The sequence below is a fragment of the Bombina bombina genome, chromosome 2, assembly GCF_027579735.1.
Source record: "Bombina bombina isolate aBomBom1 chromosome 2, aBomBom1.pri, whole genome shotgun sequence".
In the NCBI taxonomy this organism is placed as follows: domain Eukaryota; kingdom Metazoa; phylum Chordata; class Amphibia; order Anura; family Bombinatoridae; genus Bombina; species Bombina bombina.
This window is the reverse complement of record NC_069500.1, coordinates 181,400,580-181,420,370: the sequence shown is the minus strand read 5'-3', so window position 1 is coordinate 181,420,370 and position 19,791 is coordinate 181,400,580. Positions and strand designations below refer to the sequence as shown.

The window sequence follows — 19,791 nt, the reverse complement described above, 5'->3', positions numbered from 1 at the left end:
TTCTACGATATTGGCTGATATAGAGGATTTCTTTATGGCAGTGAAGCATTTCTCCCAGTCTTTGTCGTTAAAATTTATGTTTAGTTCTTTCTCCCAAAGTGCCCTAAATGATGGTGGTTTATGGGCTTCTAATGTAAGTAGCATTCGGTATGTTAATGAGATGAGGTGTCTTGGTGTTTGAGGGATAAGGCAGAATGTCTCAAAGGCCGTGAGATGTCTTTTGATATTTGCGTTCTGTGGGTGTGTCTGTATAAAATGTCTGATTTGGAAATAGGAGAACCAAGTATCTAATGGAGGGCCTATGTCATTCCTTATGTCGTTGTAGTTTTTTATGTGTCCTTCTGTCATTATTTGATAAAACGGGATATATGAAGATAATCCGTCTTTAATGGCAGGTTTTGTGATCCGAAGTCCTGGGAAGAGTTTACTGTTTAAAATGGGAGTGAGTGGAGATAAGGGGGTCGAAATCTGTTTATATGTGCTTAGGAGGTTATCCCAGATATGGAGTGATTCTGTAAGGAAGATATTTTGACAGGTTTCCTTTGGGCGGAATTTGGAAGGGATCCAGCAAATGTCACGTATATTGGTGTCTAATAATTGTTGAGCATACATTGATACCCAAATCTTAGGGTCAATTGATTGATTCCATGTAATAATGCGCGATAAATGTACTGCTTTATAATAGTTCAATAAATGTGGTATGCCCAGACCTCCTTGTTGCTTAGAAAGGTACAGAGTATGCGAAGAAATCCTCTGTTTTGAATAGGACCAGATAAAGTTAATGATCTGCTTTTGGAGATTTGTTAAGTATGAGGTAGAAGGTATAAGTATCAATGTTTGTAGTATATATAATATCTTTGGAAGTGTTTTCATCTTAATTGCGTTGACCCTGCCTAACAGTGTTAAGTGCCCTTTCTTATGCCATGTGTTTAATTCAATTTCTATCTTCTGTTTTAAGGTTTTATAATTGGTATCAATAGTGTCAATAATGGTAGGTTTGATAACTAGTCCTAAATATGTGATCTGATTTGTTGTGGGAAATAATGACTGTGATTTGATAAATTGGTCGTCGTCTGAATTTAACCTCAGGGGCATAATCATAGATTTCCCCATATTTATTGAAAAGTTAGATAGTTTTTTGTATTCCGCCAGGATTCCCACAAGCTCGTGAAGGGAGTTGCTGGGGTCTGTTAAAGTAAATAGTATGTCGTCTGCGTATAGTAGACACTTGGTGTTAATATGACCTATATCTACGCCTTTAACTTCTGAGGAAGTCCTGACATGTGCTGCTAAGACTTCTACTGAAAGCGCGAAGAGCAGGGGAGAGAGGGGACATCCCTGGCGCGTGCCATTACGTATTTGGAAACTTTGCGAAACTGTGTTATTAACTACGACTCTTGCATTAGGTTCAGTGTATATTGCCTGAATTTTTTCTATAAAATGTTTTGGAAGACCGAATTTGTACAGGGTAGACCACAAGAATTGCCAGTCCACCCTGTCAAAAGCCTTCTCGGCGTCTGTTGATAGTAAGATGAGGGGTGTTTGTTCTGTCGAGGAATGATGTATTATATGTAACAGTCTGGTGGTGTTGTCTTTAGCTTCACGTGTGGGTATAAAACCCACCTGGTCGGCATGCACTAATCTTGGGAGAAAACGCTTTAACCTGTTGGCCAGTATTTTCGCATATAATTTGATATCAACATTTAGCAATGATATTGGCCTGTAATTTGTTGTGTGGGTGGGGTCTTTTCCTGGTTTGGGGATTACTGTTATATTTGCTTCTAGCATGGGATTTGAGAAGGGGGATCTTTTATCAATGGTGTTAAATAGTTGAACTAAATGTGGGCAAATTTGTGGCGAAAGCATTTTGTAAAATTTCGGGGTGAAACCATCCGGGCCTGGTGCTTTCTCGGGAGCAAGTTGTTTAATAGTGTCTTGTAGTTCTTGGGTCGTTATGGGGGTGTCTAGTTCTGATTTATCCATCTCTGATAAAGATGGTAGGTCTAGTTTCGATAAGTAGCTATTAATTTGGTCTTGTCTGTTAGGGGATCTATTTATCTCTAGGTTGTATAATTTGCTGTAATATTGAGAGAAGGTATTTGCTATATCTTCGCTCTTAACTTGATCACCTTTGTTTTCATCTTTGACAGATCTAATGAAGGATTTATAGGATTTCTTTTTAAGTGACCTAGCCATAAGTTTACCGGCTTTGTTGCCCTCCGCGAAATATTTTGAGTTTAATGCAAGTGCTCGTCTATGTGCATTTTTGTTGAGATATTGATTTATGGATTCTCTTGAATTATTTAATTTAATTAATAGATCCTCAGAGGTAGGGTGTGCCTGATGTTCTTTCTCAGCTATTTTAAGCGAATTGGTAAGGGATTTATAGACTGATTCTTGTTGTCTGCGATGTTTAGACATTAATTTAATTATCTCCCCCCTGATGTAACATTTGTATGTTTCCCAATTATTGGTGTGGCTAGTGTCTTGTGGGACGTTTATGTCGAAGAACAGAGAAGTTTTCTCTATCATCGACTGGAGCATTATGGGGTCAGTGAAGACAATATTGTTTAATTTCCAAGTGTTCCTTACGCCAGTTTTCTGGGGCCAGGCAAACGAGCTTATCACCATAGCGTGATCTGACCAGGGTGTTTGGGAGATTACCTTTAGACTTTTTATCCTGTGGTAAAAAAGTTCCTTTCCCACCAGTAACAGTTGAAATAATAGAATCCAACTGAGAACCAAATAATTTGTTTCCCTGGAAAGAAATGGAAAGTAGAGTTGATTTAGAAGCCATATCAGCATTCCAGGTCTTAAGCCATAAAGCTCTTCTGGCTAAGATAGCCAGAGACATAAACCTAACATCAACTCTAATAATATCAAAAATGGCATCACAGATGAAATTATTAGCATGCTGGAGAAGAATAATAATATCATGAGAATCACGATTTGTTACTTGTTGCGCTAGAGTTTCCAACCAAAAAGTTGAAGCTGCAGCAACATCAGCCAATGATATAGCAGGTCTAAGAAGATTACCTGAACATAGATAAGCTTTTCTTAGAAAAGATTCAATTTTTCTATCTAAAGGATCCTTAAACGAGGTACCATCTGACGTAGGAATGGTAGTACGTTTAGCAAGGGTAGAAATAGCCCCATCAACTTTAGGGATTTTGTCCCAAAATTCTAACCTGTCAGGCGGAACAGGATATAATTGCTTAAAACGTTTAGAAGGAGTAAATGAATTACCCAATTTATCCCATTCCTTGGAAATTACTGCAGAAATAGCATTGGGAACAGGAAAGACTTCTGGAATAACCGCAGGAGCTTTAAAAACCTTATCCAAACGTATAGAATTAGTATCAAGAGGACTAGAATCCTCTATTTCTAAAGCAATTAGTACTTCTTTAAGTAAAGAGCGAATAAATTCCATCTTAAATAAATATGAAGATTTATCAGCATCAATCTCTGAGATAGAATCCTCTGAACCAGAAGAGTCCAAAGAATCAGAATGATGGTGTTCATTTAAAAATTCATCTGTAGAGAGAGAAGATTTAAAAGACTTTTTACGTTTACTAGAAGGAGAAATAACAGACAAAGCCTTCTTTATGGATTCAGAAACAAAATCTCTTATGTTAACAGGAACATTCTGCACCTTAGATGTTGAGGGAACTGCAACAGGCAATGGTACATCACTAAAGGAAATATTATCTGCTTTAACAAGTTTGTCATGATAATTATTACAAACAACAGCTGGAGGAATAGCTACCAAAAGTTTACAGCAGATACACTTAGCTTTGGTAGATCCAGCAGGCAGTGGTTTTCCTGTAGTATCTTCTGGCTCAGATGCAACGTGAGACATCTTGCAATATGTAAGAGAAAAAACAACATATAAAGCAAAATAGATCAAATTCCTTATAAGACAGTTTCAGGAATGGGAAAAAATGCCAAATATCAAGCTTCTAGCAACCAGAAGCAAATGAAAAATGAGACTGAAATAATGTGGAGACAAAAGCGACGCCCATATTTTTTAGCGCCAAATAAGACGCCCACATTATTTGGCGCCTAAATGCTTTTGGCGCCAAAAATGACGCCACATCCGGAACGCCGACATTTTTGGCGCAAAATAACGTCAAAAAATGACGCAACTTCCGGCGACACGTATGACGCCGGAAACGGAAAATAATTTTTGCGCCAAAAAAGTCCGCGCCAAGAATGACGCAATAAAATGAAGCATTTTCAGCCCCCGCGAGCCTAACAGCCCACAGGGAAAAAAGAGAAATTTTTGAGGTAAGAAAAATATGATAATTCAATGCATAATCCCAAATATGAAACTGACTGTCTGGAAATAAGGAAAGTTGAACATTCTGAGTCAAGGCAAATAAATGTTTGAATACATATATTTAGAACTTTATAAATAAAGTGCCCAACCATAGCTTAGAGTGTCACAGAAAATAAGACTTACTTACCCCAGGACACTCATCTACATGTTTGTAGAAAGCCAAACCAGTACTGAAACGAGAATCAGTAGAGGAAATGGTATATATAAGAGTATATCGTCGATCTGAAAAGGGAGGTAAGAGATGAATCTCTACGACCGATAACAGAGAACCTTATGAAATAGACCCCGTAGAAGGAGATCACTGCATTCAATAGGCAATACTCTCTTCACATCCCTCTGACATTCACTGCACGCTGAGAGGAAAACCGGGCTCCAACTTGCTGCGGAGCGCATATCAACGTAGAATCTAGCACAAACTTACTTCACCACCTCCCTTGGAGGCAAAGTTTGTAAAAACTGATTTGTGGGTGTGGTGAGGGGTGTATTTATAGGCATTTTAAGGTTTGGGAAACTTTGCCCCTCCTGGTAGGAATGTATATCCCATACGTCACTAGCTCATGGACTCTTGTTAATTACATGAAAGAAAGGTATATTGCACACAAGCAAATGTTGCACACAAATATATGTTCACATAAATATAGTCCCAGTTTGTTGGGGATCCACAGAACTGTTGTAATTGAGAAAGAGAACCTTAGAAAGACGATTAGTTTTGTTTAGGTTTTGCTGTCCCATTAACAGATGATTATTGTGGCTTGAATATTATAGTGCACTTTCTTATAACATTATTTTTCAGTTCAAAGTTTTGAATAGGTGTCCCCATATAAGCATGTGGGTATTTTGCAGGCTGTAGGATAGATATCCCCAAAAAAGTACATAGGCAAAAAACGGAGTCGGTTACAGGGAGGGTAATTCACTCAGCGAATTTGGGTGAAAACCTGATTGAACAGGGGTCAGATAGTTAGATTGCTGGTAACACTCACATAGTTGCGTATGGACGCATTTTTCTAAGATTTTTGACAATACTGGGAGCAATGGTATTGGGCGATAGTTAGTAACCAAGGTTAACTCACCATTTTTATGGATAGGCACTACTCTTGCAATCTTCCAAAGTTTGGGTATGTAACCAGACACCAAGGATTTGTTAATTAGGGTTGTGACAGGTATAGCAATTGCCGACGCACTGAGCTTCAAAAGCATTGCTGGGATTTGATCAGGTCCAGACTGGTTTTTCATTTTTAGATTATTAAGGTGTTTCTAAATGACATTGATGGGTATAGGTCTAAAATTGAACTTCTCTATATTGGGTCTTTGCAGATTTAGCGGGGCCAGATCCACATTTGTAGTTTCAGGATGCATGTCCTATTGATGTTGTAAGAATTCCCAACTTTAGGCAAAAATTTAAATGAAGTCTGCAAAACCGCTTTATCTTGATGGAAAAAAAATCAGATAAAGAGACTCACAAGAGAGCAGAAAATACAGAAACTCTTCAAGCAGAAGAGATAGCCAAAAGACGTAACACTTTCCAAGAAAGTAATTTAATGTCCAGAGAAAGCATTGGCTCAAAAGGAGGAGCCTGTAAAAATCTTCAAAACCAAAATTGAGACTCCAAGGAGGAGAAATAGATTTAAAAACAGATTTAATATGAATGAAAGCCTGAACAAAACAGTGAATATCAGGAAGTTTAGCAATCTTTCTATGCAAAAAGACAGAAAGAGCAGAAATGGTCCATTCAAAGTATTTGCAGACAAAACCTTTATCCAAACCATCCTGAAGAAACTGTAAAATCTTAGGAATTCTTAAAGAATGACAAGAATAATCATGAGTTGAACAAAAATTCTCCTTGAAACAGACTTACGAGCCTGTATCATAGTGCTAATAACTGAGTCAGAGAAACCTCTATGACTAAACACTTTAGCGTTCAATTTCCATGGCTTCAAATTTAGAGATTCGAGATCCTGATGGAAAAATGGCCCCTGAAACAGAAGGTCTGGCCTTAAAGGAAGTGGGCAAGGCTGGCAACTGGACATCCTGACAAGGTCCGCATACCAAAACCAGAGAGGCCAAGCTGGTGCTATCAGAAACACATAAGATCATTCCATTATGATCAAGGAGATCACCCTTGGAAAAAACCCAGAGGCAGAAAAATGTAAGCAGGTTAATAAAAACCAAGGAACTGCTAAAGCATCCATCATCTCCGCTTGAGGATCCTTGGACCTGGAAAAGGTATCTGGAAAGCTTCTTGTTTAGATGAGAGACCATCAGATCTATTTCTGGAAGACCCCACATCTGTGCAAGCCTTTAAACCAGCTGAACTGGTTTAAAGGCTGCATCTTCATGCAGTCTTAGGTGCTGAAAATAGTTTAGTTTAATTTATAAGGCTTAGAAATATTCAAATTCAGAGTAAATCTCATATTAGAGCCAGAGGGCCTTAGGGGAATGAAAAAACAATTGGGAGCTTATAAATTACCCTCTTGGGGCAGAAAATACTCCCTTTTCCCCAGAAATAGAGGAGATAATAAAACCCAATAGAAAACCTAAAAAAATACTATCAAAAAATAAGAGAGTAATCTAAATTCATACACCATATTAAATATTTAAGCCATAACATTTTCTAGTAAAAATGGCTAAAAATAAAGATTTAATATCAATTAAAATGACAAAATATAGCATCACAAATGAAATCATTAGCATGTTGAAGTAAAAGAACAATGCTAGACAATTCAAGATCTGATAACTAAACCGTCCAAACAAAAAGTTGAAACAGCAGCAACATCAGTCATAGAAATGGCTTTAAGGTTTAAAAATATTGCCAATATGTAAATATGCTTCACTATGATAGGAAACAAACTTCATATCTAAAGGATCCTTAAAAGAAGAAATATCTTCCATAGGATAGAAGTACGTTTGGCAATGAAGAAATAGCCCCACCTTAGGGACTTTTACCCAAAAACTCAATTAGCCATAGATGAAGGATATAGCCTTTTAAACGTAGAAAAAAGGTAAAAAGAAGCACTAAGTTTAGATTCCTTACTAAACATATGATAGAGAGCATCTGGAATAAGAAAAACTTCAAGAGTAACCTCAGAAGCTTAAAAAAAACAGAATTCAAACATTTGCTATTCTTGTTATCAAGAGGACTAGATTCCTCAATACTCAAAGTAAACAATATTTCCTTAATAAAGAATTAATACATTCAATAGAAAGGTTGAATTATTAATATCAGTCTCTGAAGTAGGATCCTCTGAGTCAGAGAAATACTTCAGTATGCTGTCGATGAATACAAACTTCATTAGATTTATGAGACGTTAGGAGAGATTTTTACGTTGATTTGAAGGAATAGCAGTCAGCCTTCTCTATGTCTGTAGCAATATAAACCTTTATATCTACAGTAATATCATGTACATTAGACTGAAGGTTTAACAGTAGATGTATTTATACTATAGAAACATTATCAGTATGAAATAATATAACATAACATAGGTCACATATTTGAGCTGAAGAAATAAAATTAGCTAATTTAACAATATACACACTTAGCTTTGGTAGAAATTATGTACATGCAGCTTAGTTCCACCAGTAACATCAGAGGCAGGATCAGTTTGAGACATCTTGCAAAATGTAACAAAAAAAGAAAAAAAAAATAACATTTAAACAAAATATTCAGATTCCTCAAAATAGCAGTTTCAGGAATGGGGAAAAATGCTTATGCTAAAATACTTAAAGGGACACTGAACCCAATTTTTTTCTTTCATGAATCAGATAGGGCATACAATTTTAAGCAACTTTCTAATTTACTCCTATTATCAAATTTTCTTCGTTCTCTTGCTATCTTTATTTGAAAAAGAAGGCATCTAAGCTTTTTTTTGGGTTTAGTACTCTGGACAGCACTTTTTATTGGTGGATGAATTTATCCACCAATCAGCAAGAACAAACCAGGTTGTTCACCAAAAATGGGCCGGCATCTAAACTTACATTCTTGCATTTCAAATAAAGATACCAAGAGAATGATGAAAATTTGATTATAGGAATAAATTAGAAAGTTGCTTAACATTTCATGCTCTATCTGAATCATGAAAGAAAAAAATTGGGTTCAGTGTCCCTTTAAATGAAAATAAAAAAGTAAAAGCAAACATCATAGCCCTCTGTAAACAAATTAGAGTAGAGAGCAAAAGAGGGAGAGACTTAATATAACACATTTTTTACGCCGATAATGACGCAAACAAAGATGACGCAAACGCAGAGAAAAAAAAAATATGTTGGCGCCAAAGTTAACAAGAAATGACACGACTCGTGTCATAACAAGCGTGACTTTGTGCCAAAAAATTGCGGCAGATGCAAGGAATGACGTAACTCGCGTCACAACAAACGCATCTTCCGCGCCAAAAATATTTGCGCCAAGAATGACGCAATAAATAGAAACATTTTGCACCACCGCAAGCCTAAATTTGCCCGCAAAAATTTGAAAAAACAAGTCCGAAGTTACTAGCTGGAACCCCAGGTAAGAAAAAAAAAATTACTAAATTTCTCCCAAACATAATTTCTATGCTGAAACTGTTAAAATGCAAAGGGAAATAAACATAAACATAGACCTGACTCATGGCAAATATATGCAATATATATTAAAACTTTAAAATATAAAGTGCCAATCATAGCTGAGAGTGTCTTAAAAATAATATATACTTACCTGAAGACACCCATCCACATATAGCAGACAGCCAAACCAGTACTGAAACATATCAGCAGAAGTAATAGTAGAGGAGTATAATGTCGATCTGTAAAGGGACGTGGCAGATGAATCCCCACAACCGTATTTACAGAGAGCCTTAGAATAGATTTCCCATAGGTGAAAACATGGCATCATCAAAATGCTTAGAAGCGCTTTTCACAGAAGAAAATCAAGCACGACTTGCTTTACCATCCTCCAACGAAGGCAAAGTTTGTAAAACTGAGGTATAAGTGAGATGGGACATGTATTTTTAGGCATTTTGAGGTTTAGGAAACTTTGCCCCTCCTGGTAGGAATGTATATCCCATACGTCACTAGCTCATGGACTCTTGCCACTTACATGTAAGAAATATTAAATAGGGAGTCAACATAAACCTGCCATCATTTAAAGTGCCTCTGATTAACCCCAAATAAAGTTCAGCTGTTCTAGTTGGTCTTTCCTGAAATTTTCTTAGTTGCATCCCACAGCAAAAGCCATGGTCCACAGAGAGCTTCCAAAGCCTCAGAGGGATCTCATTGTTAAAAGGCATCAGTCAGGAGAAGGGTACAAAAGAATTTCCAAGGCATTAGATATACCATGGAACACAGTGAAGACAGTCATCATCAAGTGGAGAAAATATGGCACAACAGTGACATTACCAAGAACTGGACGTCCCTCCAAAATTGATGAAAAGACGAGAAGAAAACTGGTCTGGGAGGCTACCAAGAGGCCTACAGCAACATTAAAGGAGCTGCAGGAATATCTGGCAAGTACTGGCTGTGTGGTACATGTGACAACAATCGCCGTATTCTTCATATGTCTGGGCTATGGGGTAGAGTGGCAAGACGAAAGCCTTTTCTTAAAAACATCCTAGCCAGGCTACATTTTGCAAAAACACATCTGAAGTCTCCCAGAAGCATGTGGGAAAAGGTGTTATGGTCTGATGAAACCAAGGTTGAACTTTTTGGCCATAATTCCAAAATATATGTTTGGCGCAAAAACAACACTGCACATCACCAAAAGAACACCATACCCACAGTGAAGCATGGTGGTGGCAGCATCATGCTTTGGGTCTGTTTTTATTCAGCTGGGCCTGGGACCTTAGTTAAGCTATAGGGAATTATGAACAGTTCAAAATACCAGTCAATATTGGCACCAAACCTTCAGGCTTCTGCTAGAAAGCTGAACATGAAGAGGAACTTCATCTTCCAGCATGACAATGACCCAAAGCATACATCCAAATGAACAATGGAATGGCTTCACCAGAAGAAGATTAAAGTTTTGGAATGGCCCAGCCACAGCCCAGACCTGAATCCGATTGAAAATCTGTGGGGTGATCTGAAGAGGGCTGTGCACAGGAGATGCCCTCGCAATCTGACAGATTTGGAGTGTTTTTGCAAAGAAAAATGGGCAAATCTTGCCAAGTCAAAATGTGCCATGCTGATAGACTCATACCCAAAAAGACTGAGTGCTGTAATAAAATCAAAAGGTGCTTCAACAAAGTACAGATGGCCCTCGTTTTACAACGGTTCAATTTACACCGTTTCAGAATAACAACCTTTTTTTCCAGTCATGTGACTGCTATTGAAAAGCATTGAGAAGCAGTGCATTTATTAAAATAGCCAGTAGGTGGAGCTGTCCGCTTGTGTTGCAGCAAAGCCAAGCAAGCTGAAATTAATCAGTTTAACTAGACCTGAGCTATCGAGCAGATTTCAAAAGGAACAAGATCTTTCTGTCTATAAATCAGTCCAGATTGGAATGCATAGAAAGAACTGTTTGCAGAAAAATGCAAGTGAAGTCTGTGTTGTGTGATTATTTTATTAGGTGTATATTGCTGTTTAGCAAATGTTTTTGTTCATTTAACTTAGTTTAATTATATATTCTGTGTTGTGTGATTATTGTATTAGGTTTATAATGCTATTTAGCATTTAAAGTCTTCATTTCAAAGCTTTAAAAATAATGTATTAGGTGTTACTTATGACAATTTTGAGAGGGGCCTGGAACCTATCGCCCTCACTTCCCATTGACTTACATTATAAACTGGGTTTCAATTTACAACCATTCCTGGAACCTAAACTGAGGGCTACCTGAATTAGTTTAAGGATGTGCACACTTATGCAACCATATTTTATTATTTTTATATTTTTTCTTCCCTCTACCTAAAAGATTTCAGTTTGTTTTTCAATCAAGTTGTACAGTTTATAGGTCACATTACAGGTGGAAAAAGTTCTGAAATGATTTAGCTTTGTCTCATCTTTTTACATCACAGAAACCTGACATTTTAACAGGGGTGTGTAGACTTTTTATATCCACTGCATATACACATACACACACACACACACACACACGTCTTTTAAAAACACCAAGGTCACCTAGAAAAAAAAAAAAAAGTTTAAAATATATGTTGAAAATTTTACCTCAATTTAACAAATTGTAAGCTAAAGCGGAAAACTGTAAAAACCAACTTCAAATTGTGGTGTTCTTGTTAGTCATCTTTAAAAAAATAAAAACACTATAAACCATAAATATGCAGCAGCATTTAAACTATAATTATTTTAAATAAATTAGGGAAAAATGTAAACTAGAAACAATAGCTAAAGTGAATACGCTTCTGGAGGGGAAGAAAAAAAAATGTAACCTGTAATTTGCTAAAATGTTTATATTTGCCTGTTTACTACAATTGCTATAGTGACATCTTGTGGATTTCAGGTAACATTACCACGCCTCATACAAATATTTACATTACATATAAACAAATATACATATCATATATTTACATTCATTTGTCACTCTATATGCAATGGTATAATTTTTTTACAGCCTTATTTTTGTACAAAGCGTTATCACCTTACAGATACAAGAGGTATAAGTACAAACTAACATAGAGATAACAAACTTAGCACAATGAATAAATTGCCAATATAACAACATTTCTAAAATTAGCAATGGAGTTGACTTGCGAACACACAGTGATTGGGTTAATGCACTTGCAGGGTGTTTATTGGCTGAAGAGTTGCAGTAAGTAATTTAACACGAGAAAAGTAACCCTGTATGAGGAACTGCAAGAAAGGTTGCTAGAGCAAAAGCTTGTTAAATTATGGCAAATTTTTAAAGTTATGGTAAATGTTAAGATGCTACAAAGCAGAGTACTTTGCATTAAATGCAGCAGATATTTATATTTAAAAAATATCAAAAGGACAGGAAACATTTTTTTTCTGTCTTGATTTAAACAACTTTCTAATTTACTTCTATTATAAAAACATAATTTATGTAAGAACTTACCTGATAAATTCATTTCTTTCATATTAGCAAGAGTCCATGAGCTAGTGACGTATGGGATATACATTCCTACAAGGAGGGGCAAAGTTTCCCAAACCTCAAAATGCCTATAAATAAACCCCTCACCACACCCACAAATCAGTTTAACGCATAGCCAAGAAGTGGGGTGATAAGAAAAAAGTGCGAAAGCATAAAAAATAAGGAATTGGAATAATTGTGCTTTATACAAAAAAATCATAACCACCACAAAAAGGGTGGGCCTCATGGACTCTTGCTAATATGAAAGAAATGAATTTATCAGGTAAGTTCTTACATAAATTATGTTTTCTTTCATGTAATTAGCAAGAGTCCATGAGCTAGTGACGTATGGGATAATAAATACCCAAGATGTGGATCTTCCACGCAAGAGTCACTAGAGAGGGAGGGATAAAATAAAGACAGCCAATTCCGCTGAAAATAATCCACACCCAAAATAAAGTTTAAATCTTATAATGAAAAAAACTGAAATTATAAGCAGAAGAATCAAACTGAAACAGCTGCCTGAAGAACTTTTCTACCAAAAACTGCTTCAGAAGAAGAAAACACATCAAAATGGTAGAATTTAGTAAAAGTATGCAAAGAAGACCAAGTTGCTGCTTTGCAAATCTGATCAACCGAAGCTTCATTCCTAAACGCCCAGGAAGTAGAAACTGACCTAGTAGAATGAGCTGTAATCCTTTGAGGCGGAGTTTTACCCGACTCGACATAAGCATGATGAATTAAAGATTTCAACCAAGATGCCAAAGAAATGGCAGAGGCCTTCTGACCTTTCCTAGAATCGGAAAAGAAAACAAATAGACTAGAAGTCTTTCGGAAATTCTTAGTAGCTTCAACATAATATTTCAAAGCTCTAACTACATCCAAAGAATGCAATGATCTCTCCTTAGAATTCTTAGGATTAGGACACAATGAACGAACCACAATTTCTCTAGTAATGTTGTTAGAATTCACAACCTTAGATAAAAATTTAAAAGAAGTTCGCAACACCGCCTTATCCTGATGAAAAATCAGAAAAGGAGACTCACAAGAAAGAGCAGATAATTCAGAAACTCTTCTAGCCGAAGAGATGGCCAAAAGAAACAAAACTTTCCAAGAAAGTAATTTAATGTCCAGTGAATGCATAGGTTCAAACGGAGGAGCTTGAAGAGCCCCCAGAACCAAATTCAAACTCCAAGGAGGAGAAATTGACTTAATAACAGGTTTTATACGAACTAAAGCTTGTACAAAACAATGAATATAAGGAAAACTAGCAATCTTTCTGTGAAAAAGAACAGAAAGAGCAGAGATTTGTCCTTTCAAGGAACTTGCAGACAAACCTTTATCCAAACCATCCTGAAGAAACTGATAAAATTCTAGGAATTCTAAAAGAATGCCAAGAAAAATGATGAGAAAGGCACCAAGAAATGTAAATCTTCCAGATTCGATAATATATCTTCCTAGATACAGATTTACGAGCCTGTAACATAGTATTAATCACAGAGTCAGAGAAACCTCTAATCAAGCGTTCAATCTCCATACCTTCAAATTTAAGGATTTGAGATCCTGATGGAAAAAAGGACCTTGCGATAGAAGGTCTGGTCTTAACGGAAGAGTCCACGGTTGGCAAGTGGCCATCCGGACAAGATCCGCATACCAAAACCTGTGAGGCCATGCTGGAGCTACCAGCAGAACAAACGAGCACTCCTTTAGAATCTTGGAAATTACTCTTGGAAGAAGAACTAGAGGCGGAAAGATATAGGCAGGATGATACTTCCAAGGAAGTGACAATGCATCCACTGCCTCCGCCTGAGGATCCCTGGATCTGGACAGATACCTGGGAAGTTTCTTGTTTAGATGAGAAGCCATCAGATCTATTTCTGGAAGTCCCCACATTTAAACAATCTGAAGAAATACCTCTGGGTGAAGAGACCATTCGCCCGGATGTAACGTTTGGCGACTGAGATAATCCGCTTCCCAATTGTCTATACCTGGGATATGAACCGCAGAAATTAGACAGGAGCTGGATTCCGCACATACCAGTATCCGAGATACTTCTTTCATAGCCAGAGGACTGTGAGTCCCTCCTTGATGATTGACATATGCCACATTGTCCGTCTGAAAACAAATGGACGACTCTCTCTTTAGAAGAGGCCATGACTGTAGAGCTCTGAAAATTGCACGGAGTTCCAAAATATTGATCGGTAATCTCACCTCCTAAGATTCCCAAACCCCTTGTGCTGTCAGAGACCCCCAAACAGCTCCCCAACCTGTCAGACTTGCATCTGTTGAAATCACAGTCCAGGTTGGAAGAACAAAAGAAGCCCCCTGAACTAAACGATGGTGGTCTGTCCACCACGTCAGAGAGTGTCGTACAAACGGTTTTAAAGATATTAATTGAGATATCTTTGTATAATCCCTGCACCACTGGTTCAGCATACAAAGCTGAAGAGGTCGCATGTGAAAAACATAATTTATGCTTACCTGATAAATTCCTTTCTTCTGTAGTGTGATCAGTCCACGGGTCATCATTACTTCTGGGATATTACTCCTCCCCAACAGGAAGTGCAAGAGGATTCACCCAGCAGAGCTGCATACAGCTCCTCCCCTCTACGTCACCCCCAGTCATTCGACCAAGGACCAACGAGAAAGGAAAAGCCAAGGGTGAAGTGGTGACTGGAGTATAAATTAAAAAATATTTACCTGCCTTAAAAACAGGGCGGGCCGTGGACTGATCACACTACAGAAGAAAGGAATTTATCAGGTAAGCATAAATTATGTTTTCTTCTGTTAAGTGTGATCAGTTCACGGGTCATCATTACTTCTGGGATACCAATACCAAAGCAAAAGTACACGGATGACGGGAGGGATAGGCAGGCTCTTTATACAGAAGGAACCACTGCCTGAAGAACCTTTCTCCCAAAAATAGCCTCCGATGAAGCAAAAGTGTCAAATTTGTAAAATTTGGAAAAAGTATGAAGCGAAGACCAAGTTGCAGCCTTGCAAATCTGTTCAACAGAGGCCTCATTCTTGAAGGCCCAAGTGGAAGCCACAGCTCTAGTAAAATGAGCTGTAATTCTTTCAGGAGGCTGCTGTCCAGCAGTCTCATAAGCTAAACGAATTATGCTACGAAGCCAAAAAGAAAGAGAGGTAGCGGAAGCTTTTTGACCTCTCCTCTGCCCAGAGTAAATGACAAACAGAGAAGACGTTTGTCGAAATTCCTTAGTTGCCTGTAAGTAAAATTTTAGAGCACGGACTACATCCAGGTTGTGCAGTAGACGTTCCTTCTTTGAAGAAGGATTTGGGCATAAAGAAGGAACAACAATCTCTTGATTGATATTCCTGTTAGTAACTACCTTAGGTAAGAACCCAGGTTTAGTACGCAGGACTACCTTATCCGAATGAAAAATCAAATAAGGAGAATCACAATGTAAGGCTGATAATTCAGAGACTCTTCGAGCCGAGGAAATAGCCATTAAAAATAGAACTTTCCAAGATAACAACTTTATATCAATGGAATGAAGGGGTTCAAACGGAACGCCCTGTAAAACATTAAGAACAAGGTTTAAACTCCATGGTGGAGCAACAGTTTTAAACACAGGCTTAATCCTGGCCAAAGCCTGACAAAAAGCCTGGACGTCAGGAACTTCTGACAGACGTTTGTGTAACAGAATGGACAGAGCTGAGATCTGTCCTTTTAATGAACTAGCAGATAAACCCTTTTCTAAACCTTCTTGTAGAAAAGACAATATCCTAGGAATCCTAACCTTACTCCAAGAGTAACCTTTGGATTCACACCAATATAGGTATTTACGCCATATCTTATGGTAAATCTTTCTGGTAACAGGTTTCCTAGCCTGTATTAAGGTATCAATAACTGACTCAGAAAACCCACGTCTTGATAAAATCAAGCGTTCAATTTCCAAGCAGTCAGCTTCAGAGAAGTTAGATTTTGATGTTTGAAGGGACCCTGTATCAGAAGGTCCTGTTTCAGAGGTAGAGACCAAGGTGGACAGGATGACATGGCCACCAGGTCTGCATACCAAGTCCTGCGTGGCCACGCAGGTGCTATTAGAATCACTGATGCTCTCTCTTGTTTGATTCTGGCAATCAATCGAGGAAGCAACGGGAAGGGTGGAAACACGTAAGCCATCCTGAAGTCCCAAGGTGCTGTCAGAGCATCTATCAGGACTGCTCCTGGATCCCTGGATCTGGACCCGTAACGAGGAAGCTTGGCGTTCTGTCGAGACGCCATGAGATCTATCTCTGGTTTGCCCAAACGTCGAAGTATTTGGGCAAAGACCTCCGGATGAAGTTCCCACTCCCCCGGATGAAAAGTCTGACGACTTAAGAAATCCGCCTCCCAGTTCTCCACTCCCGGGATGTGGATTGCTGACAGGTGGCAAGAGTGAGACTCTGCCCAGCGAATTATCTTTGATACTTCCATCATAGCTAGGGAGCTTCTTGTCCCTCCCTGATGGTTGATGTAAGCTACAGTCGTGATGTTGTCCAACTGAAACCTGATGAACCCCCGAGTTGTCAACTGGGGCCAAGCCAGGAGGGCATTGAGAACTGCTCTCAATTCCAGAATGTTTATTGGCAGGAGACTCTCCTCCTGACTCCATTGTCCCTGAGCCTTCAGAGAATTCCAGACGGCACCCCAACCTAGAAGGCTGGCGTCTGTTGTTACAATTGTCCAGTCTGGTCTGCTGAATGGCATCCCCCTGGACAGATGTGGCCGAGAAAGCCACCATAGAAGAGAATTTCTGGTCTCTTGATCCAGATTCAGAGAAGGGGATAAGTCTGAGTAATCCCCATTCCACTGACTTAGCATGCACAGTTGCAGTGGTCTGAGGTGTAAGCGTGCAAAGGGTACTATGTCCATTGCCGCTACCATTAAGCCGATTACCTCCATGCATTGAGCCACTGACGGGTGTTGAATGGAATGAAGGGTGCGGCAAGCACTTTGAAGTCTTGTTAGCCTGACCTCTGTCAGGTAAATCTTCATTTCTACAGAATCTATAAGAGTCCCCAGGAAGGGAACTCTTGTGAGTGGAACGAGTGAACTTTTCTTTTCGTTCACCTTCCATCCATGTGACCTTAGAAATGCCAGCACTAACTCTGTATGAGACTTGGCAGTTTGAAAGCTTGAAGCTTGTATCAGAATGTCGTCTAGGTATGGAGCTACCGAGATTCCCCGCGGTCTCAGTACCGCCAGAAGAGCACCCAGAACCTTTGTGAAGATTCTTGGAGCTGTAGCCAATCCGAATGGAAGAGCCACAAACTGGTAATGCCTGTCTAGGAAGGCAAACCTTAGGTACCGATAATGATCTTTGTGAATCGGTATGTGAAGGTAAGCATCTTTTAAATCTACAGTGGTCATGTACTGACCCTCTTGGATCATAGGTAAAATTGTCCGAATAGTCTCCATCTTGAACGATGGAACTCTTAGGAATTTGTTTAGGATCTTTAAGTCCAGGATTGGTCTGAAAGTTCCCTCTTTTTTGGGAACCACAAACAGATTTGAGTAAAACCCATGTCCCTGTTCCGATCGTGGAACTGGATGGATTACTCCCATTAACAAGAGCTCTTGTACGCAGCGTAGAAACGCCTCTTTCTTTGTCTGGATTGTTGACAATCTTGACAGATGAAATCTCTCTCTTGGAGGAGAGTATTTGAAGTCCAGAAGGTATCCCTGAGATATTATCTCTAGCACCCAGGGATCCTGAACATCTCTTGCCCAAGCCTGGGCGAAGAGAGAAAGTCTGCCCCCCACTAGATCCGATCCCGGATCGGGGGCCCTCAATTCATGCTGTTTTAGGGGCAGCAGCAGGTTTCCTAGTCTGCTTGCCCTTGTTCCAGGACTGGTTAGGTTTCCAGCCTTGTCTGTAGCGAGCAACAGCTCCTTCCTGTTTTGGTGCAGAGGAAGTTGATGCTGCTCCTGCTTTGAAATTACGAAAGGAACGAAAACTAGACTGTCTAGTCTTGGCTTTGGCTTTGTCCTGAGGCAGGGCATGGCCTTTACCTCCTGTAATGTCAGCGATAATCTCTTTCAACCCGGGCCCGAATAAGGTCTGCCCTTTGAAAGGTATATTAAGCAATTTAGACTTAGAAGTAACATCAGCTGACCAGGATTTTAGCCACAGCGCCCTGCGTGCCTGAATGGCGAATCCTGAATTCTTCGCCGTAAGTTTAGTAAGATGTACTACGGCCTCCGAAATGAATGAATTAGCTAGTTTAAGGACTCTAAGCCTGTCCGTAAGGTCGTCCAGAGTAGCTGAACCAATGTTCTCTTCCAGAGACTCAATCCAGAATGCCGCTGCAGCCGTGATCGGCGCAATGCATGCAAGGGGTTGCAATATAAAACCTTGTTGAACAAACATTTTCTTAAGGTAACCCTCTAACTTTTTATCCATTGGATCTGAAAAAGCACAGCTATCCTCCACCGGGATAGTGGTACGCTTAGCTAAGGTAGAAACTGCTCCCTCCACCTTAGGGACCGTTTGCCATAAGTCCCTTGTGGTGGCGTCTATTGGAAACATTTTTCTAAATATCGGAGGGGGTGAGAACGGCACACCGGGTCTATCCCACTCCTTAGTAACAATTTCAGTAAGTCTCTTAGGTATAGGAAAAACCTCAGTACTCGTCGGTACCGCAAAATATTTATCCAACCTACACATTTTCTCTGGTATTGCAACTGTGTTACAATCATTCAGAGCCGCTAACACCTCCCCTAGTAATACACGGAGGTTTTCCAGCTTAAATTTAAAATTTGAAATATCTGAATCCAGTCTGTTTGGATCAGAACCGTCACCCACAGAATGAAGTTCTCCGTCCTCATGTTCTGCCACCTGTGACGCAGTGTCTGACATGGCCCTAATATTATCAGCGCACTCTGTTCTCACCCCAGAGTGATCACGCTTACCTCTTAGTTCTGGTAATTTAGCCAAAACCTCAGTCATAACAGTAGCCATATCCTGTAATGTGATTTGTAATGGCCGCCCAGATGTACTCGGCGCTACAATATCACGCACCTCCCTCTGAGCGGGAGATGTAGGTACTGACACGTGAGGCGAGTTAGTCGGCATAACTCTCCCCTCGTTGTTTGGTGAAATTTGTTCAATTTGTACAGATTGACTTTTATTTAAAGTAGCATCAATACAGTTAGTACATAAATTTCTATTGGGCTCCACTTTGGCATTGCAACAAATGACACAGGTATCATCCTCTGAATCAGACATGTTTAACACACTAGCAAATAAACTTGCAACTTGGAAATACAATTCAATTAGAATAATATTAAAACGTACTGTGCCTTTAAGAAGCACAGAAGATCTATGACAGTTGAAAATTAATAAATTGAAACAGTTATAGCCTCAATCCTTGTAAACAACACAACTTTAGCAAAGGTTTAATCCCATTACAGAATAAACGTTTTTTATCTCAGTCAAAC

General features: G+C 39.0%; 1 protein-coding gene across 1 annotated transcript in view; it reads right to left on the bottom strand.

Annotated features, from left to right (window-relative positions):
* AP3B1 (adaptor related protein complex 3 subunit beta 1) overlaps positions 1-19,791 on the bottom strand; it is a 1,155,804-nt gene that overhangs the window by 1,107,754 nt on the left and 28,259 nt on the right. The gene's annotated exons all lie outside the window — the stretch shown is intronic.